General features: G+C 40.7%; 1 protein-coding gene across 4 annotated transcripts in view; it reads right to left on the bottom strand.

The window, feature by feature from the left end:
• HS3ST5 (heparan sulfate-glucosamine 3-sulfotransferase 5) overlaps nucleotides 1-23,500 on the bottom strand; it is a 297,749-nt gene that overhangs the window by 75,873 nt on the left and 198,376 nt on the right. The window lies entirely within an intron of this gene.

Raw genomic sequence — 23,500 nt, 5'->3', positions numbered from 1 at the left:
GGAGAGATGAACAAGCCAGACCAGATCCCTGCCCTCATGGAGCTTGCACTCCAGTAGGGGGAACCTTAAAGAGAAGCCAATTATGCCTATGCTCCGAATATAGGTTTTCATGAAAAAATAAAAACTGCTCCATAGTCAATATACTAAACTGCCAGGAGATTAAACAATAATAAGAAACAAACCTGTAGGTCACAAACTTGTATTTTTGTCACAGCATTTAACTGAAAAGTACCAAACCAAGACTGTAGCAGCACCCTGAGTGATTAATACAGCTGCTGAAGAGTAAAAAGTGCAGGAAAACAGAGTAAGCAATTAGCTCCAGTCTGATGTGAATGTCAGTGAGTGAATCTGGGCACTTTATAGCTCCCAAGCATTGCTCTTTCAGCCCTTGGTTGCTACAAATATTAGGTACTCACATTACATTCTGCAAAGAAAAACTGCCGCTAAGACCTTGTCATTGTAGAAAAGACTGTTAAGAAATTCTTTTTGTCTATAATGAGCAAGGACAACTCCAGGAAAAGAAAAAGCCAAGTTTTTGACTTGATTCTTTGTTCATTTGTCATACATTTATTAAACTGAGATTGTAATAGTATTTACCGCATAGATTTTGTGAGGGCAAATGAGAATATAAATCCCTTAGTACAATGTCTGGACACAGCAAGCTCTTGGTAAATGTTAACTATCATCATTGATATGTTGGTCTCATCACTGGCAAGGCAGTCCTCCAGGAACTGCAGATGTAGACAATCGCGACAAGCCCCCTGCAGCAAGAATCTGCAAGAGGGAGAAGTGTTCTAATTGCTATTGCAGGGGTCAGTGATGGCACTGATAAAGAAGTTCTCTGGCAGGGAGCGAAGGGATGTGGGGGACTTAGGTGAGCCTCACAGGAGGATGTTTTGCCAGTGTCAACTTTTGATGTAGCTGCAATTGTGCAGAGGCAGTTTTAGGTACAAAAAATATTTTCTGTGATCTGTGTAAAAAGTGGTTGTGATAACAGTGATTGATTAGCAAAGATTCTATATGAAATTCAAGTGTACAGGGTCATTTTCACTGATGCTACTAAAGGTTCACAGTATTATACTTGAAGTTTAGGCTATTATAGAATTAAAGCTGGGTGTAAAGAGTGTGATGTTTTGGGATAGAGAGTCAGACAAGTTGAGCTGCAAAGAACATTTAGAAATCACATGGTCAACACTCATTTTGCTAATGAGAAAGTTGAGGTGCATAAAGGTTAGTTCTCAGTGGAGAACTAAATGTATACAGGAAACAATCCACACCTGTTTGTTCTGTGCTGTTAACAGGGTAGCCACTGATCACACATGGGTATTTAAATTTTAAATAATCACGATCTTTTAATTCTCATCCTGTATCTTGCCCCTCCCTCCTTCTTTCTCCCCACTGCTAACCACTAGTTTGTTTTCTACATATAATCTGTATCTGTTTTGTTATATACATTCATTTGTTTGATTTTTTAGGTTCCACTTATAAGGAATAACATAGAGTGTTTGTCATTCTCCGTCTGACTTATTTCACTAAGCATAATACTCCCTAGGTCCATTCACAGTCACAAATGACAGAATTTCATTATTTTTAAGGCTGAGTAATATTCGACTGCATATGTACACCCACACCTTTTTTGTTCATTCATCTGTTGATGGATGTTTAGGTTGCCTCCATATCTCGCCTAGTGTAAATAGCACTCTTACTAACACTGGAGGCCCACACATCTTTTTAAATTAGTGTTTTAGTTTTCTTTGGATATATATCCCAGCAGTGGAATTGCTGGATCATATAAGAAATACATACTACTATGCATAAAGTAGATAACAAGGATATATTTTATAGCACAGGGAAATTAAGCCATTATCTTGTAATACCTTTAAATGGCATATAATCTATAAAAATATTGAATTACTATGTTTTATACCTGAAACTAATATGTATTGTAAACCAACTATACTTCAATAGAAATAAATAAAATAAAATGATCACAACTACTTAAAATTAAGAATTCAGGTCCTCAGATGAACTAAGGACATTTCATATGCTCAATGTAACTAGAATTCCCATATCACATACGTAGGTTTTCATCACCCTAAAGTGTTCTACTTCACAAGGAAAAAAAGAGTTTATTTCACATTATGACCAAATTTTCCAAATGCATTTCTAAAATTACTTATGTAATTGCTAGCCTATAGAAAAATCTACCTCAGCACACAAATGTTTCACAGGAAAAATTGGGCAATGTCACCAGAGAATGCATGACCCTACAGATGCATCAAAGCTGTATGCATAATTTTGGGAATGGGGTGGAAACTACCTTAATGTTCCAATTGTCATACATTTCAGGAGCAATCTAATGCAAATATCTACCACATAGATGGTCAAAGAGAAGTAGGTAAAGGCAATATCAGTTCAGTTCAGTTGCTCAGCTGTGTCCAATTCTTTGCAACCCCATGAATCGCAGCACACCAGGCCTCCCTGTCCATCACCAACTCCCGGAGCAAACTCATGTCGATCAAATCAGTGATGCCATCCAGCCATCTCATCCTCTTTCGTCCCCTTCTCCTCTTGCCCCCAGTGCCTCCCAGCATCAGGGTCTTTTCCAGTGAGTCAACTCTTCGTATGAGGTAGCCAAAGTATTGGAGTTTCAGCTTTAGCATCAGTGCTTCCAATGAATATTCAGGACTGATCTCCCTTAGGATGGACTGGTTGGGATCTCCTTGCAGTCCAAGGGACTCTCAAGAGTTTTCTCCAACACCACAGTTCAAAAGCATCAATTCTTTGGCACTCAGCTTTCTTCACAGTCCAACTCTCACATCCATACATGACTACTGGAAAAACCATAGCCTTGACTAGACAGACCATTGTTGGCAAAGTAATATCTCTGCTTTTCAATATGCTATCCAGGTTGGTCATAACTTGGCAATATAAGTAGACCATATTTGAGGAGAGATTCCAAAAATAGGAAACAAAGTAGCAAATAAAAGTTCTGTTCTTAAAATGTTGCAAAAGTAAACTTTAAAAAAAGTTAGTTACTTTCCCTATACATTCAGGAAGCAAAAAAATGCAAAGTAGTCCCCCTCTTTTGACAATAAATTTTCAACTATAAAAATACATAATACTATATCAGCTCTTAAAAAGACAGTTTTAAAAGAGTGTGTCATATGGAGGGAAAATGTTCTTAAACTTCTTAGGGATCACAGTTTTTATATACTGATTAGAAACTAGGGGGAGCTAAATTGAAATTGAAATAATGTTTCTTTAAAAGTCTTTCAGGAAGCTGACTTTTTAGATGTGAATATTTTATTTTAAGATTTGTGTATCGCTAACCAAAATTCTTTTGTCAATTCACTTTCTATTCACATATACACATACATATGAATTATATAAGTAAATTCCATGTTGAAGTGAAATTTCATACATAAGAAATTTTTTTGCCCCTTTTCTCTCTCTATTTCTCTATTATAGTTCCCTACCAGTGTTCACCATCAGCTTGGCCTTAATCCTGGAGGCATTCAATATTCCAGTGTACCCTTCCACTAAATGCCAAGTGTGTGACTGTGGTGTGGCTTCCATTTGGGAATTCCTTTCCCATTATGGTATAGTGTTTCATCCCTCATCTTAATTTTTCTATATTTTATTTTATAAATATTTTGCATCCTATGTCTTAAATTTCCTATTGCCGTTTTCAATAATCTTATAGATTATTGAATGATTCACCTTTTTCAATAGTCTCATAGCTTATATCCTCAGGGAAACATTCTTAGACATCAGTCTATTAACTGTTGCCGAAAGAGAGAATGGGGCTTCCCTGATAGTTCAGTTGGTAAAGAATCTGGCTGCAATTCAGGAGACTCCAATTCAATTCATGGGTCAGGAAGATGTGCTGGAGAAGGGATAGACTACCCACTCCAGTATTCTTGGGCTTCCCTTGTGGCTCAGCTGTTAAAAAACCCCCTGCAATGTGGGAGACCTGGTTTGATCCCTGGGTTGGGAAGATCCCCTGGAGAAGGGAAAGGCTACCCACTCCAATATTCTGGCCTGGAGAATTTCATGGACATGGGGTCGCAAAGAGTCAGACATTACTGAGCAACTTTCACTTTAAAGAGAGAATGAGAAAAATAAGGACCATGCTGTGACCACACTGTGCATGGCATGGTATAGACAGTTGATCTGTAAACAGTATATTTGCACGATTTTATGAATTCCCAGTAAAAATTTGCAAAAATACCCTTCATTTTTAAAAAATCATTTTCTGCTACAATGAATTAAAATTTATTGGCAAATGTAATTTTGTTTTCAAACACCCATATCAATTTTTGATGCTAATTTATTCATAGGGTTTACTGTTAAGTTTGCCATATCTTGTTATTTTATATAAATATTGGAAATGAAAAAAGATCACCCCTCTCATTCTCAAAGCAGCTGGCTAGCCAGCATAGTTAGATAGCTGTTCAAAATTCAGCCAAAACCCAGCAGGATAGGCATTTTCCAAAAATGTGCTAGTAGTCCCAAACAGAGCTTTTCCCATGCTGTCCACCTGTAATATAAGAGCAACAGGAAACAGGGCAGTTTTCACAGCCTGAGGCAATGGAAGTGGCCTGCCCTGATTTAAATGAGAGTTCTGGCCAGGACAGTGGAGAAAAGCAGACTTATGAATAGTTTCAGGTGCAGTTAATATTAAACAGCTCCTGCACCAAAGCGCATGTGTATGCCTCCTGTGAACCAAGGCTGGGTGTAGTAGTTATGAAAGACGGGCTAACCACTGGACCTTTGGCCCTTGTCCCATTCACCAGCTGAGGCAAAGACTCCCTTTCAGGCTACTCTGAATTTGGAGGGCTTCACTTTTGAGTTTCTTCTGGGAGATTTTCAGGGATAGGTAGACTGTACCTTATGTGACATCTTCACTGTTCTCTTATCCACATTATGCTTTTGTCAACTGAACTTCTAACCAACCCTCCAGTTGCATCCCTCTCCCTGCAGCCCTTTCATTGTGCTTGCTCCCCAGTGGCCTCCTCCTCCTCCTGTGTATCCCCATTTCTTATTCTCTGTGTCTCAGCCCTTCCTCCAGGGTCCTCTGGCCCTGCATCAAGACCTGCTCCTTCTGGATTATTCTTCCCACACAGATTGCATCATTTCCCATTCAGTCTTCTGCCCATCAGATTATGATGCTGGATCTGGTCTCCATGGACCTGTCCATTCCTCCATCTTCCTCCCTCAGAGTCAGCTTCTCTGAACCTCCCCAAGCTCTGAGCCTAGATTCTTAGGGTTTTAGAAGTGGAGGGAACTTGAGAGCCTGTCTAGCCCAGGACACCACTGTTCATCTGAAGACACTGAAGCCAAGGGAGAGGATGGGGTTGTCTGCAGAGGACAGTCCTTGCGCCTCTGTTCTATCCTGTATAACACACTGTGATAAAATCTGAGCTAGAGATAGTAGAGGGCGTCTCAGGAGCACTGAGGAAGTGAGTTGCTTGGCAAAGGGTGAAAGGAGTTTCAGGGAGATGATCATGAGATGAAGCTCAAGGATCCAAAGGAATCATGCAGGCTGAATGAAGGACAGAGAGAGGCTAGGCCAGGCAGAGGGAACAAGATGGGGATGTGAGGGACACCATGAAGAAGAAAGAAGAAGAGAGAAATTAAAAACAGTACAAGTTTGAAGATGCAGTGAATCAAGAACCTGTCACACCTTGAAGCCAGAAGCTAGGAACATGCTGGGCTGTACATCCCAGGTTGACATGCATGGCTGACAGCAAATAGCAGCCGTCTACTATGTGCTGGGCTCTATGTGAGGAAATATACATTGAGACTTCATGGAATCAGCACAAGCACATGAGGTGGGTATTATTATTATTTGTTTACAAGTAAAGAAAATGAGGCCAGGAGAGGTTAAGTAACTTGCCCAAGGCTGCACTGCTGACCTGGATCCAAGGTCTGACCCAACGGTCTTATGCAAACCCTGCATCACTTAGCCATCACTGGGCTGTCTGGGTGGAGCCCAGTTTCAGAGGCCCCAAAAGTGGGAGGGAGGCCCAGGAAGGAGTCCTTCCCAGGCAGGCAGGTAGGGTCCTCTGCATACAGCTGCAGGAGGGTAGGATCAGCAGAGAATAGGCCTCTGCTGCAGCTCCACTCAGTGGCCCTCGGCCCTGGAAGCAGAGAGAGTTGTCAAGGAGATACCAGCCTGGGCTTCACTCTGCTGCTGCTGCTGCTAAGTCACATCAGTCATGTCCGACTCTGTGTGACCCTATAGACGGCAGCCCAACAGGCTCCTCTGTCCCTGGGATTCTCCAGGCAAGAATACTGGAGTGGGTTGCCATTTCCTTCTCCAGTGCATGAAAGTGAAAAGTGAAAGTGAAGTTGCTCAGTCGTGTCCAACTCTTAGCGACCCCATGGACTGCAGCCTACCAGGCTCCTCCGTCCATGGGGTTCTCCAGGTAAGAGCACTGGAGTGGGTTGCCATTGCCTTCTCTGGGGCTTCACTCTAGAGGTTCCCATTAACTGGGAACTGACCAGTAGGTTTCAAAAGATCCTCAGGTGACTCTAACCAGCAGTCAGGGATACTGGAAATCACTGCTTCTATGCAGGACTTGGGGTGTGTCTCCTTATATAGGCCTTGGATACATTTCCCTTTCTCCCTATTCTCTGTCAATCTTTCTTTCCCTCCAATATCGAAATTTTTGCACCTATTCAGGTTCCCTTTAAACTCACATCATAGTCACTGCTTACCCCTCTATTATCTGTGCTTACTCCCACATCCTGGTGAAAAGATATCAAAGATACAAGGGCTGGACAGGAAGAGAAAACTCAGAAACCCACAGGGAAGGGATCCTGTTCATGCATGAACTCAGTGACTGATTAGTTTCCTGTATAAGTGATGGCTAGGCTGCAGAAAGAGGGTGGAAGGGGTGTGAGAGATAAGACCCATCTGGCCAAGAAGAAAAGACTGGGAGGGTGCCATGGGCTGTTTCTTCAGAGCCCCTGAGGAAACTTCTCTCACATTTCCCCTATGCACTGACTGCAAGCCTGTCTGCACCCCTCCCGTTCTTTCCATCATTTGCAGCATTATCCACAGGACTGCAGATTCTAGACTGGATTGTGATTCAGATGCTATCCTGAGAGATAACCTATTCATTTAATTTTTTTTTTTAAATGTCAGAAAAGTTAAGCCAGGTAAGAAAATAGATGAGTAAGCTGTGGAAAGGGACTGTGCCCCAAAGTCAGGGATGGGATGACCAAAGCCCTTCTCGCACAGGGAAAAGTGTAGAAATGGATAGGATGCTAAGGGCAGAAAGAAGCAGCAGGGTCTGTTAGGGAGGTAAGGGACACAAATAATCCACAGAGTCTGGGCTGTCAGAGTCGGGCAGGTGCCAGTACACCCCATCTGCTCTCACCCTCTCCCATAGCTCGTTGCTCACGCTGAGCACTACACTCATCTGCCTACCTTCCTCACAGACTCTTTCCTTCGCCCTGCTCTTCCCCTGCTTAGAATGATCTTCCCTGATCTCCCAGTGAATTATCCCTTTACCTTCATGCATGTAGCCTCGTGCGTGCTCAGTTGCTAAGTCCTGTCCGACTCTTTTCAAACCCATGGACTGTAGCCCACAAGGCTCCTCTGTCCATGTAATTCTCCAGGCAAGAATACTGGAGTAGTTACCACTTTCTTTTCCAGGGGATCTTCCTGATCCAGGGATCAAACCCGAGTCACCTGCATCTCCTTCATTGGCAGATGGGTTCTTTACCACGGAGCCATCTGAGTCTTATTCAAATGCTGCCTTCTTCGTGAAGACTCCCCCAGACACCTTATTTATCACTTGAGCCAACACTGCATCCCCCTTCTCTGCTTTTTCTCCATATCAGTCTTTATACCACGGAGGCAGAGATATTTGTTCTTTGCTTTATTTCCAGCATCTAGAATAGAGACTGACACATAATAGATACTTGATGCATATTGAATGAATGAATGAATCCTGCTTCGCCTTACAATTGTTAGAATAATTATCTAGCTCATTAGACTATCAATCTCTAGGACAGAAATGCACTGTATTCCCCTTGCATCTCTCACAGCACCTCCTACACAAAAGTTTACATGTATTGTTATAATGAGGGCTTCCCAGGTGGTTCATTGGTAAAGAATCTGCCTGCCAATGCAGGAGATGCAGGAGACGTGGGCTCAAACTCTGGGTTGGGAAGATCCCCTGGAGGAGGAAATGACAACCCATTCCAGTATTCTTGTCTGGGACATTCCACGGACAGAGGAGTCTGGTGGGCTACCGTGCACGGGGTCATAAAAGAGTCGGACGTGACCAAGCAACTGAGCACGCACACACGATTATTATAATAAACTCAATTAGGCATTACCTTGACATCCTTCAGCTTCTCCTGAAGGAGCTAGGTTATTTGGTTGGTGGCTACTGTCACGTACTGCCCTTATTTTACGGTTCTGGCGCTGACTCACTTGAGAATACAATTCAAGAAATTTATGGCAATTTAAAAGCTTTGTTTAGTTCAAGAGGAGGTCACTGTAGACAATTCCTCATTTCATTTGCATAATCCTAGTACTTCCAATCATTCTGGACACCTTCAGGGAGGAATGCATGGGGGTTTCTTTCATATTGGGCTCAACATCTTTTTTTTCAGTTTGGTTCTTTTAATTATAATAGTTATAAAAATGATATTTATGGAGTGCCAAAAGTCTTGATGTTTTTATGAAGAATTACTTTTGGAAAGAACATCATTCTTAGATATTTTGCCTTCTTAATCTTATTCATTCAGAGAACATAATGTATTCTGCTGAGGAACTATCACCAAAGTATTTTTTCTTTTAAATAGGTATGTGAATATGACAATATAATGTATCGTAGCAATCTTATTTCAATGACTTTTTGGATAACGGCAGTATCCAAGTAGAAACCTGAGAATTATCTCTTTGTGAATAGGTTATCTGAGAAAGATATTTTGATGAAATATCTTAATGAAAACAATTCCCATTCCTCCCTTTCTTCTCACATATCTCCTTCACAATTTTGAAGTAAAAAAGTTAACAGCATGCTAGTCTTAACTCTTGGATACTAGGAAATCAGCATATTGCATATGAAAAAGCCACTTGTTTCAGTTAAAGTGATTAAAGAAACACACACCTATGGATGATACACAGACAAGATCTGCTGTAGTTCGAGACCTACAATGTTTAGTATCTCATTGTTGAGGTGCCAACAACTGGGTTTTAGATGTGGTATTGTTCCATAAATATCTCATTGTTGAGGTGCCAACAACTGGGTTTTGGACTTGGTATTATTCCATAAATATCTGCTAAATTGCGAGAGCAAGCAACTAATAAATTATTAAGTTGGGCATACAAAAGAGTGAGAGTAAAAACACTGGCAGGAAATGTTAGGACTTTTTCCAGGTGACCACTCAGAATCTCCAACTTCTGCCTCTCCTGTAGGCTGAGAGGATGCTCTAATGAAAGGAGAGGTGAGAGAGGCAAGTCCTTCTGTCCCAGCTCCTGATGAGGCAGGCGCTGTCATCAAGGCACTCTGACTCTGCTTGGCTTCTACTCTTTGTCTACCTTTTATAGTCAATTCTTTTCTTCCTCTTTTATCTCCCTCATGTTTCCCATATCTTGCTGTTAATGTCCCCTTTGGCATCCAGCATTATGTCCTCCTGGTGACACTGACTAAAAAGATAGTTGGATCTTTGAGGGAAAAAGCAGTTTTAGGCTTCCTTATACATGCTTAGTCACTCAGTTGAGTCTGACTCTTTGCAAGCCAATAGACCATAGTACGCCAGGCTCCTCTGTCAACAGAATTTTTCAGGCAATGATACTAGACTGGGTTGCCATTTCCTCTTCCGGGGTATCTTCCTGACCCAGTGATCAAACCTGTGTCTCCTGCCTTGTAGGGAGATTCTTTACCCGCTGAGCTATTAGAGAAGCCCTGGACTTCTTTAATACCCCCATATAATATGGACAGAGTCCAGATGCACTTAGCTACCATTTATTAAATTCCTCCTACAGGCCAGGTACTGCGCCAGATGCACTACATATGTTATCTCTAATCCTAAAAAGAGCAGTAGCATGTGTATAGATGAGAAAATAGAGGCTCAGAGCTGGGTCCATGGCTCAAAGTCACACCACTAGCAAGTGGAAGTAGCAGAATACACATCCACATCCGATTCCTGAGCCCATTATATGTGCACATGTACATTCATTGTCAAATGAATATTCATTTGACAGGGATTTATTGAGTATTATAATGCAGAGTAGTTCCTAGGTATTGGAGCTAGAGAGAGTCACCAATTTCATGAAGCGAGAGGTATATTGGTTTTAACTACTGAATTTGAACTTAAAAAAGAATATTTTCTTCACAAAGACACTTTTCAGATTTCCTTTGTTCTCCAGAAAAGGAGACTTGGCACAGTTAGAAGCAAGGTATTTGGGTTAATAAGATCTTGTTTGTAATCTTGTTGCTGTTAGAGTTGCTGCTGCTTAAAATGATGGAATTTTGGGGAAGGCAGAAGGTCATGACATTAGGAGAAGTCAGGTGAAACTTAAAAACAGAAGCCAGAGTCAGGATAAACTGGATTTGGACTGAGCAGGTAACCATTTAGGAATATCTTACATGTACTCGGGGGTTTCCCAGGTGGCTCAGAGGTAAAGAATTCACACAGCAATGCAGGAGACACGGGTTTGATCTCTTAGTCAGGAAGATCCCTGGAGAAGGAAACAGCAACCCATTTCAGAATCCTTGCCAGGATAATCTCATGGACAGAGGAGCTTGTCTGACTATAGTCCATGGGTCGCAAAGAGCTGGGATGAGACTGAGTGACTGAGCATGCTACACGTACTTTAACTTCTTTCTTAGCTAACTTATGAAACCAAATGACTGAAAAGGCCACCCTTCACAGCCCTCTGGGCATAACCCACCCATAGTGCTCTTCTGGTAAAGGTACAGTGTGAGCTTAGCTGCCCAGTCATGTCCAACTCTTTGGGATACCATGGACTATAGCCCACCAGGCTCCTCTGTCCATTGGGATTCTCCAGGCAAGAACACTGGAGTGGGCTGCCATGCCCTCCTCCAGATCTTCCCAACCCAGATCTCCTGCATTGCAGGTGGATTCTTTATCGTCTGAGCCACTGGGGAAGCCCATGAATTCTGCAGTGGGTAGCCTTTCCCTTCTCCAGGGGATCTTCCCAACCCAGGGATTGTACCAAGGTCTCCCACATCGCAGGCAGATTCTTTACCATCTGAGCCACCAGGGAAGCCCAAGAATACTATATAAAATCCCAATACTATATAAATCCTAATAAACTAAAGTAGGATGTAATTGTTGAATTCAGAATGAAAAATACAAGATTCCTATCCATGTAAAGATTCATACCCTATTGCTTATTTAATACATCTTGGATTTCCAACTCCATGCTAGGTTTGGCTTGGTGAACTTGAAACTGTTGCAGAATTTGTATCCAACTCTTTAGCTACCATTTTTGCATTATCTTCAACTTATGAGGCAATATGCAATATTAGCAAAAACACTGCCGGGTGTCAATAGACCAACTGGATTTTGATCATACTGACATTAAATGGTAGCAACAGAATTAGAACCCACATTCGATTCAAAAGCCCAAATATGTCCAAATAGTTCATTTATGCATTCACTGAACACCCACTGAGTGCCAGTGGAAAATCATTTTACCTTTCCAGATCTTGGTTTGTTTTTTGGTAAAATGTGGGAAATAGACAAAACTTGACTTTTCCAAGTGATGAATACAGACTACTGGTTATGCTAGAGCTGACTATAATTCATGCACAGGGACTTGGCATTAAATAACATTGAACAACCTGGGGTAAGAGTTATTTCCTTCTAATTCCTTTTTTAATTCTCCTGTTTATTCAAGGAGAAAAGTCTCAGTTTGATGCTACAATGTCTTTAATATCCCCAAACAATTTCAACTAGCACAAGAAAACCAGCTATCAGTTTCAAAGGATTTTGGCCATATCTGGCCAGGATTTAATAACATTACTTTGCTTTGTCTGTATTTTTTATGGTTCACTTCAATTTATGGATAGTTACTGGTTTTCCATTTCAAATTGTGATGTAACAGTTCCTTTTATAATAAATGCATTTAATATTAAAGAGTTTATTTAAACGATGTATTAAATAATTGTAAAAGTGATGGATGGGTTGGCTGAAATGAAGGTGAGGTGTGACTGGCTAGAATTTGCGATGTTTGAGATGAATTAGAAAATCTCTAAGGCCGGCCTACCCTCACTTGTTACAATGTAGCACTGAAGCTTTAGAAGGCACTGGATGTTTCTGATTCTGCTCCACTCTCACCATGGCTGAACACCCGACGCGGGGCACTAGGAGCAGGTTCAGATCACTCCCAGGGCTTAGGGAGGAGTGTCTTGGACAGGGGAGCTCTGAGAGGGCTACTCTGGGATTGAGTCACCAGGGAAACTGTGACTCATTAAAAAAATGGCATATCTTCTTTTTTACAAATGTGCAACAGACAAGGGTTCTGGAACCAGAAAACTCTTTGCGTTTATCAGCTGTGTGGTTTTTGAGTAAGTTATTTAATGTCTCTGTTTCAATTTTCTCATTTGTAAAATCGAGAAAAATACCCACAAGGTTGTTATAAGGATTAAATAAGATAAGGTGAGCAAATCAAGTAATAAATGGTAGCTATTATTTGTATTCATATGAGGACCAAAATGAACTTTTGAAAATATATGTTGATATGTTATACATGATTCTAATATCTGAAGGACAAGGAATTGGGTATCTGGCTTCACACCTTCATTAAAATGTACTCAACAACTTTGCTGATGGAAACCAGCATTTCTTTCTACCTCCCCAACCTCAGTGAATTTCTGTTTAACCAGCAATTGATGACAGAAACCTGGGATCATTCTAAATTGCTTCCCTTTTCTCCTTTTTCACTCAAGGATCAAAATGTAATCATAGCACTCCCATGGATGGCTAAAAACAGCCCAGTGCATTAACTGAACATTTTTATCATGTAAATATAGATACTAAACTTGTTCTTTGCAGCCTATCAGTAAATCAGTGATGAAGAAGTTATCTTTCAGATCTCAAAATTCCATGTAATATTTATAGCCTCTGAATATATTTAAAGCTAAGCATACCAAGGATAAGAAAAAGTTCCATAAGGGGAGAAATAAATATGCTAAATGTGTGCACTATATCTGTCCTACGAGGCCCAAGCATGCTTCACGCAGTGCTGAGAGTTTGTGGGTGAGAGCTAAGCTGCGTTTCCCTGGTTGTTCTTTTTAACTATAAAGGAAGGTGATAAATTATAAATGTACCCCAGCCACCCAAGTCTGACAGTTTTAATTTTCATTTTAACAATATGTACAACACCAAATGCATGAAACTCAGCTGGAATATGACAAGGCAGCAGAGGATGTTTGGAAGGTGAGACAGAGAAGGTGAGCCTGACCTTCCTGCTGGTTAGTTCTTGTCGGGTGGCTGCTGGCAGGGCAGCCAATGTACTCAGTGCCTCACACTCTGCCATCTCCGTGCTTGAAGATGACTGTTCATCTGCTGCCTTGTACCCAGGCTTACCATGCCGATGACTGCCTGAGGGAGGAGTCAACTGATTCTTAGATCCTCACATAATCTGAATAAAATGAATACTTCCCTGCTTCACTTTTCATCCCACCTTTCCCATTCATTGTCTACATTTGGTTGTCAGTAATACACATGGTATTTCTTGGTTTCCTTATTGTCTCTTTTTCTCTCTTGCAAATGAGACCCCTATCCTTTAATGTTCTTGCACTGCCTTTCTCCATCATTCTGTTTATTAAGCATTTTGACTCAGAACATCATTGCCTAGTTATTTCAAATGTGACCATTTCCCCGCTTTCTACGGCGTCCTCAGAAGAGGACGTGGGAAACGTCATTTTCTAGACATTGTACAATTGCGATTAGGGTTTAAAAAGTCCCAACCAGGCCTAGTTCAAACAGGAACTATAGTCTGGGTTTGGCAAACCAATGAAAGGAATTAGTAAAATGAAGTAATATCAGAAAAGGAGTGCCATCAACCATCTTTATCTTTTTCATTAAAAATGAATTCCACAAGGAACCTCTGAATGTGGTCATGTGGCAGGCACCTGTGTCCTGGGAGATGAGGAAGGCACGCAAGGCAGGCAGGAAGGAGTGGGTGGTGACTGTGAAGGTAGGTGGGGAAAATGCAGAACTTGCAAGCCAAATTTAAATATGGCAATTTTTGGAAACATGACTGTCAAGATGAATAATTATATCACCAATAAGTATGATAATCATTTTTGCCTTATAGGAAAATCACAGACTAGTAAATGCTTTTACAGGAGTGTTCAGTATAATAAAACTATTTTGAAGTCTCAGAAGAAGGGCTAAAATAACCATATTTAATTGATCTAGTCTTATAAACTCTGTGCAAGGAATAATACCATGTCAGGCTTTCCTAGAAGTCTATTTATGGGAGGTAAGCAGGGGATGGGACAAGTGCTCCATTGAAGGGAATCATTGCCTTTGGGCTGTTTTTAGGTAAAAGTTATTCTTCCACCTCACTCATCATTTCCTATTTCATTATCACAGATTCCTCACCTAAATATATTCACAGAGAAAATTTTTCAGGTTCTTTGAAGTAAGTAAGATACAAGATGGTTACCACAGGGAGCAGTGTAGTGACTTAAATGGTGTAGGTAACACGTGAGGTTAGTAAGCTCTCTCTTCTCCCTTCACTAATCTCCAAGTACTTGTCACTCATTATTATCATCATCATCATCACCCTTCCAACAAGGAGCTTATTGGAATTGCTTTTTACTAGGTCTGTGGCTTTGCATAAGTTACTTAACTAGTTTATGCCTTAGTTTCCTTATCTCTAACATTGGCATAATAATAGTTCCGCCTTCATGCAACTGTTGTAAAAGTTAAATGAGTTAATATCCATAAAGAGCATAGAACAATACCCAGCACATCATTAGCAGTGCATAAATGTCAGTGATTATCATTGTTAACAACACCCATGTTGTATTCAGTGAGAGATCACTGTGTACAGTCATTGCTCCATTCTTCTCTGAGATTTGTGTTTCTCTGAGGCACTCTGCTCATGGACATGGCAGAAGATGGGGTGATTAGGTACAAAGTTTTGTTGCTATTTCAATACTAGAGTTTGGCAGGCAATGCAACTCACTTGAGGCATTCCCAGCGGCAGTGTGCTCAGCACCTCCACTCTATGCCTGAACTGACTGGCAGGTAACTGCTCCTGACAGGACTGATGATTTGAGCATCAGGAAAACTGCTATTCTGTATTTTTAGGCTGAAAGATTTTCGTTCTAATTTGGCCTATACCAAGGCAAGCATGCTGTGTTCCCAAACATGGGCGGGATGCAAATGGATAACCTAAGACCAATACATTTAACGAAATGATTACATTATTAACTGAATTCCCCACCAGTCATTGTTCACAGATTGAAATTTCACAAAATCAAAGACTGATGAAGGCTTTTGCTTACATCACAGAGAAAAATCTGTTTCAGCCGTCAGACTATCTTTGATAAAATGTCTAGTTTAAAGAGTTAAAATTAAATTCTCTAAAGATTCCTACAGTCTAACCAAACATGACCATTTAATGAGAGAAATCCTTGCTCAGAGATAGTTTTACCCCATTATGTCTACAGGACAAAAGCAGAGAAACAGAAATTGATTGTACCCAGAAAATTCATGGATCATTTTAAACATGTTCTCACCTCTGCTAGATGAAAATGCAAAGCCTTTGGCATCAGGTAGGTCTGGGTACTGAGTTCTGACACTTACTAGCTATGTGATCTGAACTATGGTTCAGTTTCCTCATCTTCAAAGTATGAAGCTGACATTCTTAAAGTTGTATGGCTAGAATTAAATGAGCAAATTTTGGTAGATCCTATAAGAGTGCCTGGCATACAAGAGCTATTCCGCAAATGCTTGTGTCCCCCTGGCTCACTGCTCTGCTGTTAGGACCTGAATAGCAGGAGCCACTGGCAGGTGAAGGCACACCTGTGCCCACAGAGCCTGAGCCCCTCAAACATGCTCAGCTGAAGCTCTTGGAAATTATTCTCACTCACCTACTTCTTCTCCAGCCCAGCTCCTCTGTGCCTTGTTGGCTACTGTCCCTGACTGGACCCTCATTTTTTAATATTCCTCATGGTTTACCCTGAGACTCTTGGCTTTGAACCTGACCTCATATTTTTTATACAGATTTTGTTCTGGGTTTTTGTCCCAATTTCTTCAAGTTCCAGATCCAAGGTGTGGCTTTGTACTTCTATGTTAGTCCCAGTAGCACATGCCAGTCCTTTCTCACACCTGACTCAAAGCTTGCCTCACCAAAGCAAAACAAAACAACACCTTGTATATATTTTCATCATCTTTTCAGAAACAGAGTATCTTTGTTACAGAAAATCTCTTCCCAAAACCTTAGTGTGCTTCCAGTTTCATCTCAAGTGTCATCCGTAATGGTTCCAGCAGTAAGCCTGGACTCTCTGGGTTTATGGCAGAAGCTGGGTGGGAAGGACCAGGAAAGTGAATCAGGCAGGGGAGGGGCACCAAAGCAAACACATAGCAGAAGCAGAAGTAGGGGTTCAGTCTTGGCTCTCTGGGGAATTGCCTGTGAGAGGGCATGCGTGTGTGAGTGTGCGCCACGGCAAGGCTCTACCATGGAAGGAAAGGGGTTATCTGCCACCAAGCCATGATCTTCTGCTCTGGGCTGACTATATCTGACTACAGAGTTGTATCCACCACAGCTGAATTTAACAAATTTGTGAAAGGTGACCTTAAAAGAGTTGTTACCATTGTGCCTCAATGCCTGTAAACCAATGGGCAGCTGAAAGGCAGATACATCTTCCTCAGGTTGCACTGAAGTGAATCGCTATTGGAGATGGGCTAACAAAATGGTTTCGAAGCCTCATCATTTTTAACAGACAAAATTAGTCTGATCTGGAAATAAGATTGCCTTCAGCATTTTCATTAATATTGACAAAAATAAACGGATCCAGTTGCTTCTGCTTCTACATATGCCTCTTCTCTTTAAATGATAGATCTACAAGAAACCGTCTGTGGTAGCCTTCTTCTCATGATTGATTGCAAAGACAGCAAAGTAGGATGTTTGGGAGAATCATCTGTGATTGTCATTAAAGGGAACTGGAGTTTTAAAACAAAGCAAGAAGGTAATCGGCTTTGTTTTTACGGCAGAGACTAGCCTAACCTGATTAAATTTTGAAAGACTCATTGCTGGGAAAGCAGAAATCTGGCCCATAAAAGCCTGTGATCATCCAGTCTCAAATTAGGCCCCAAAGAAGGTATTCTTTCTATCTCACCTCGGATATGACTAAGGAGAATACTGGACAAAGAAGAACCTCCCAGAGTGCCTACCCAAGGGGACAAGTCCCCAGGTAGGGTAGGGAGTCCTAGAAATTCCTGATTATCAGAATTTTGGCACTGGAAGGGATTTCCTTTTATTTCTTTTCTAAAGGAATGCTTTTATTGCAGTTGTCCTATTCCTCCACCAACATTATGTATTGAGGGAAGATGGGTAGGGCCAGACAAATTGGCTGTTTTTACAGGTGACAAAATGTAAACCATTTCACACTGGGAGCCATCTCTGCTCCTGATGGGAAAGGTGGTACGCGATTATGTGCTGGATGCAAAGACTGGGTGGGACTTCAGAAGCTCCTGGGTACCTGGCCACCCAGAGGCACACACTTGGATGGGGACCACCGCAGACCATGTGTCCAGCCTTCCTTGCCCCTGGATGCGGTCACGTGACTGATTCTCACTAATGGAATCTGAGCTGAGTGTTGTGCGCTGCTTCCACATCATTTGTTTAAAGGAAAACTGACTGCCCCTCATGTCTGCTCTTCCACTGGTGGGAGCACTGGCAGCTTCCACCATGACGAAGATGACGGAAAACAACATGGAAGGAACCTGGGTTTTGGAATAATCTAATGGAGCAGAGCCACCCTTCCAGCCTGAACTGCTCACTCCAAATAGTCAGGGAAGTGAGAAATGAACTTCTATTATATGTAAGCTTCTGTTGTTTTGGATCTCTTTGGTATAGCAAATATATCCTCCTTTATCCCAATGCGTGGAATCATGATTTCAGAATGATTCAATATATTGTATAAAAGAACAAATATAAGCATCATCTCTAGAATAATTTGAAATTTCAGCTCCAATGATCACAAAGTCATTTTTCTAGACATTATAAACTCTTAGGTCAGTAGAAAATTTGAATCTGGGTATATCACACCCTCTGAAATTATATGTAAAAAAGTACAATACACACATAAAAATTTTTCATTTTTATCAGCTACTCAAAGGTAGTCTTGAAGGAATTGAAGTACTGTTATACCCAGTATTATTGTCTGGAAAATCCCGTGGACTGAGGAGCCTGGTGGGCTATATTCCATGTGGTCTCAAAGAATCAGACATGACTTAACAACTAAACAACAAGAACAAAAAATCTTGGTAATTCTGCATCATCCAGTATCAAGAAGAAACATTTATAAGGTTGCCCTATGCTGGTGAGATGAACATGTTAACTAAATGAAAAATGATCATTTTTGCCAAGAGGATGCTCTGGTACTCTTGGCTTGGTGTTTAGACATGAAAATTTGTATTCAACAGGGAGTAAGGAATGGCTAATTATGTTTTTCTTGGCTGCCATGAAGTACTCTTGTTGAAGACTAGTCCTTTGCTCGCTATTGCCACCCGAATAGAATTAATTTAACACTTCCAATCCACTGAAATGTTTTGGATGTCCCGTGGAGACTGTTGTCACATGCACACATATCTAGATATCACACAGCCTAAGTCCACACAGCCATAAACATAAAACACCACCAAGCACCATCAGGCTCCAGTCTGACATAGTATGAAATGATGGTTGTTCAGTGTTTGCCTCTTAAAGATTTTTAAGATGGGCAATCTCATAAGCAAACATATACAGACCTGGCTGTCCTTTTGACTAAGTACATCAAGCTAAATATTTATTTCATATATAGGAAAATACACAAGTGCCCTTTACAGAGCAGAGAGCGTAGCAAGCTGTTGCAATTAGACATTAATATGGAGGACTAGAGGGGGGAAGCCCTACTTCATTTTCATTCTTCAGAGATTTTTGTGAAGAATATGAGGATTCATAAATTATTTGGGTATGGTAGGAGAAGGTGGGGGACTGGATTCTGTAATTCACAATATGTATTTTTTAAAAAGGCTTAGATAAGGAGGTAATACCTGACTGTAGGAGATATACTCAGTAGTTACAGTAAAATCCTACAAGAAAGCATTGTTACTGATGGTCATATTTATTTATCCATTATAAGCATCAAGGAAAAACCCAGAAGGGACAGTCAAGGTGTTTTCTGTGAATAACACTAGAAAACTTGTGTTTTGGGCATTTTCAAAACAAAAAGTATTTCGCTTATTCTTGAAAGTGGGAATTCTTGTACAACGGGGGAGATAAACATCCTTAATAACTTTTCATCTCACATAGTTTACTGCTTGTGTAAACCATTATTAAAAACCAGAAAACTATTCCCTTGCTCCTATAAACTTTAAATGATCATTTTTCAAGTCATTCAAATGAAGGCTAATTTTGATTGAATCAAACACCAAAAATGCTCCTGACGAGGTACAGGTTTATAAACTTACCATACTGAGTCAGGATTTGGGGGTTTTTGTTTATGCTGGGCAGCATGATTTGACCCACAGAATGGCTATCTGAAACCATGTAATAAAAATCTTTTCTCATAATGGGGTTCCACTGTATTGGCTTTAAGATCAAATGTCACTTTTCTCTGATCTTTGTTGCTCAGATGTTCTCATTATGTGGAAAAGAATCCCCAGGTGTTCAATTGTTTATTCAGTAAAGGGGAAGGTGAGCTGGGATTAAATTGTTATGACATAGCGTTGTTTTAGCCCCGATGATTCTCACTGAATTTGGAATAATTGTGTTGCTGCAATAGCAATCTTGCTAAGTACAATAGGACATGGAAAAGCTTGGCTCAGAGACTAATGGACTGCAGCTACCATCTGTGGGATTGAAACTAAACTCCTCTAAAAGAAATACTCATAAATGTAACTCGCCATCTTGTTGATTAGCTTTCCGGTGGACAGGATTCCAGTTGCCTAAATGAACCAGCACAAGCTCTCTCTGGAAGCCAATAAGCAGACGAATAACCGTTTGCTTTTGAATAAGCATTTGCCCAATAAATTCCAATATACTCAAAGCCCCTCTGAAAGAAGACACTTACAATCAAATTATATAAAATGTAGAAAATTATATCAGCACTTTGCAAACTGTAAATTAAAGTATGAAAACATAAGTTCTTGTGCCAGTTTTTATAAGGTCGTTCTTTTCCAACTCAATGACATTCTTCTCTCCTCTTGTCTCCTATTCTGTGTCTGAGTTAATTGTAAATTGGCAAGTTCCCATTTATGCACCTTGATTTATTCAAAAGATAATTTTAGTCTTAGTTTTCAATATTAGCACACATTTTCCTTCTATTTTTAAAGAAAAAGAATCCATCTTTGCACGTTCACAATTGTGTTTCTCTCAGTGTACTCACATATGCACAGCACACACCACTCTTAGGCTTCATTATTAACACATCTGCATTCTAAATGTCTTTACTTCTGACTCCAGAACTGTAAAGTTTTTTAGGACATAATTTGCAAAAATTCAGTTGGAGATGAGATTTTAATTAAAAATAATCCTGTAACTATATGAGCTAATCAAGAATTGGTTTTTATAAAGAATTTGAAACTCCCAAACAACTCTACAGATTTGCTTTTCTCATTTTCTCAGAATTTTATCTTTCAGGGTAACAAAATCCAGGGGCTCTGTGGATTTTGCTAAGAGCTTGTCAGATGCAGGGGTGTGCCCTGGTTCGGTTCTCTGCCTCTTTTTCCTGCGGCCTAACCTCCCAGACACAAGCACCAGTCAGGGCCCACCTCAGCTGGAAGGGATGCAGGGTCACAGGATTGGCATCAGGTAACTTTTGCTTCCTTGTCTTGATTTGTTGGATCTCAGTTTTGCTAATTTGCCTTAAGACCTGGTTAATAATTTCTACACTTTTAGTTTGCCCATGTTAGTCCTAGTCTCCTCCAACTCCTCTGGTCCCTCTTGACTCTACAAAGAGTTGAAGTCTTAATCCAAGTGAATGGTTGAAGCCCTACACATGTGCTTGAATATTCCCAGTCTCTGTGTTTAACTTGTGCATCAAAATACCCCTTTATTGCCCCATGTCTGTATTAGTGGTAACATGATTGCTGCCATTCAGAGTGGCCTCTGTTGTTTAGTCTAGACTTCCTCAGAGAACGTACAGCTGGTATGTAGCCTCTTGTGTGTCCTGTGCTGGTGGGGTGTGCGAGACCCTGACACTGAGTCTGCTCTGCCTCAGCATAGCTAACAGAATAATGATCAACAATTCCCTATTAAGAGACAAGAGGTTGGAATATTTACGTTTTCTATTGGAATTCTGTTATACCTCTTAATTTTCCAAATGTTTCTATATCTTCATTTATATTCTCTTCCTTCTGGCCACTCTTTAAGGGCAGGAATTGCCTGATGCCCACTTTCATATTCATGTTTTCAATGAGGCAGACCCCCATCACACCATATTGATGGAGAGATCAAGCTTTGGTCCTGAACTAACATATTTTGTGTTACCTCACTCTAGTTAACTCTCTGTACTCAGAAGTGGAAGTATGGTAAGACTATGATACTAGTACAAAAATGTAAGGAATTTTCATCCCTGTTTCTTTTAAGTTCCTGATATCATCTTTTTGCCTTCTTTTTTCTCCTATTAGATCCAGGACTCACCTGGAATCAGCCACAATCACTTTATTAATAGCTACTACCTCAAATAACAATTCTGCAGGCTTGGAAAGATCAGGTCCATTTTGTAGATGAAAAATCCATGACTCAGAAAGGTCAAGATTATTTTACCTTCAGATTTTTGCTGTACAGGTCCCTTCAAATGGGCAAGAGTGAGCAGGAAGGAATTATCTAGGAGACTCAAGTGGATTGAATGCACATGGGGTCAGGAGGGGGTTCAGCGAGGAGCACAGAGGATGACAGTGGGTTTTATTTCCTAAGTCAAGCAAGGGGGCAGAAGCAAAAGAAAATTCAGCTGCTGGAGACTTGGTTCCTAGACTCCAGGGTATTAATAAATGGCAGTGGGTGAGGGAGCAGAGATAGAAAAATCTGTGAGTGAAAGGCTAGTGGTTCATCTCATGGTGAGCTCTGATCTTTTGCAGTGAGACCAGAGAAATCTGTGATCTTTTATTGCAGTCTGCCCTGGGGAAGGAGAGGGGGGTGGCAGCTTGCTTATTTTCTGATTATGCTCTCCTTGGTTTCAAGAGAAATCATCCAACTGAATCTATTTATAACAGAAAGGAAACCTAAAAGAGGAGTACACTCATAAAACTTGGGTTGGCCATTATTAAAGCAATATTAACTCGAAATGGGATTTGCTTATTAGATTTGAATAAAGTTCTTACATGGCCTATAGGACCCTACGACGTCAGACCATCTGCCCTATTACCTTGCTCGTCTGATTCAGTAGCTCCCTAGCCTTTCTCCGTTCCCCTAACCTATTCATTTTGGTCACCTGGCCTCCTGGCCTGGAAGAAGGCAGAGGTAGGAACACACAAACACTTGGCAAGTCCCTGACTCTGGGTTTGCTGGTCAGGCTTCCTCTTCCTGAGATGCAGTGCATCTGCCATCACGTGTCTTCCCTGACAATCCCTCTCCTCCCATCCCCTTGGCACTCCCTTCCTATACTACTTTGCCTTCTCTTTCGCAACTCTCCTTGTTATACATGTGTTTATTGTCTACCTTCTTCATCCTTCACTCCCACCTAGAATGTCAGCTCCTGGAAGGCAGGCCATCTGCCATCTGGTTTGTGTACTACCTTTGACCCAGCATATAGGAGAGCCCTATATGTATAAGTCGTAGGTGCTCAAGAAGTATTTGTTAGGACTTTCCTGGTGGTCCAGTGGCTAAGACTGTGCTCTGAATGCAGAGGGCCCAGGTTCAATCCCTGGTCAGGGAACTAGATTTCACATATTGCAACTAAGAACTGGAGCAGCCAAATAACTAATAATAATAAAATAAATGTTTTTTTTTTTTTAAAGAAGCATTTGTTGAACAACTTTATGCTAATTATTTTGTGGAATAATATCTCATACTTAACATGAATGTGTTTGACTCAATTATATATCCTATTTGATTATGGTACTGAGTTTTAATATATCTCTTTATCTCTTAATAAAATATCTCCCTTCTTCTTCAATTCTAAGTGGTTTACAGAGATAAGTAAAAAAGTTGGCTTAAAGCTCAACATTCAGAAAACTAAGATCATGGCATCAGGTCCCATCACTTCATGGGAAATATATGGGGAAACAGTGGAAACAGTGGCTGACTTTATTTTTTAGGCTCCAAAATCACTGCAAA

This window comes from Ovis aries, chromosome 8 (genome assembly GCF_016772045.2).
Source record: "Ovis aries strain OAR_USU_Benz2616 breed Rambouillet chromosome 8, ARS-UI_Ramb_v3.0, whole genome shotgun sequence".
NCBI classification, from domain to species: Eukaryota; Metazoa; Chordata; class Mammalia; order Artiodactyla; family Bovidae; genus Ovis; species Ovis aries.
The sequence above is the reverse complement of the archived record's forward strand: the minus strand, read 5'-3'. Positions and strand labels throughout refer to the sequence as shown.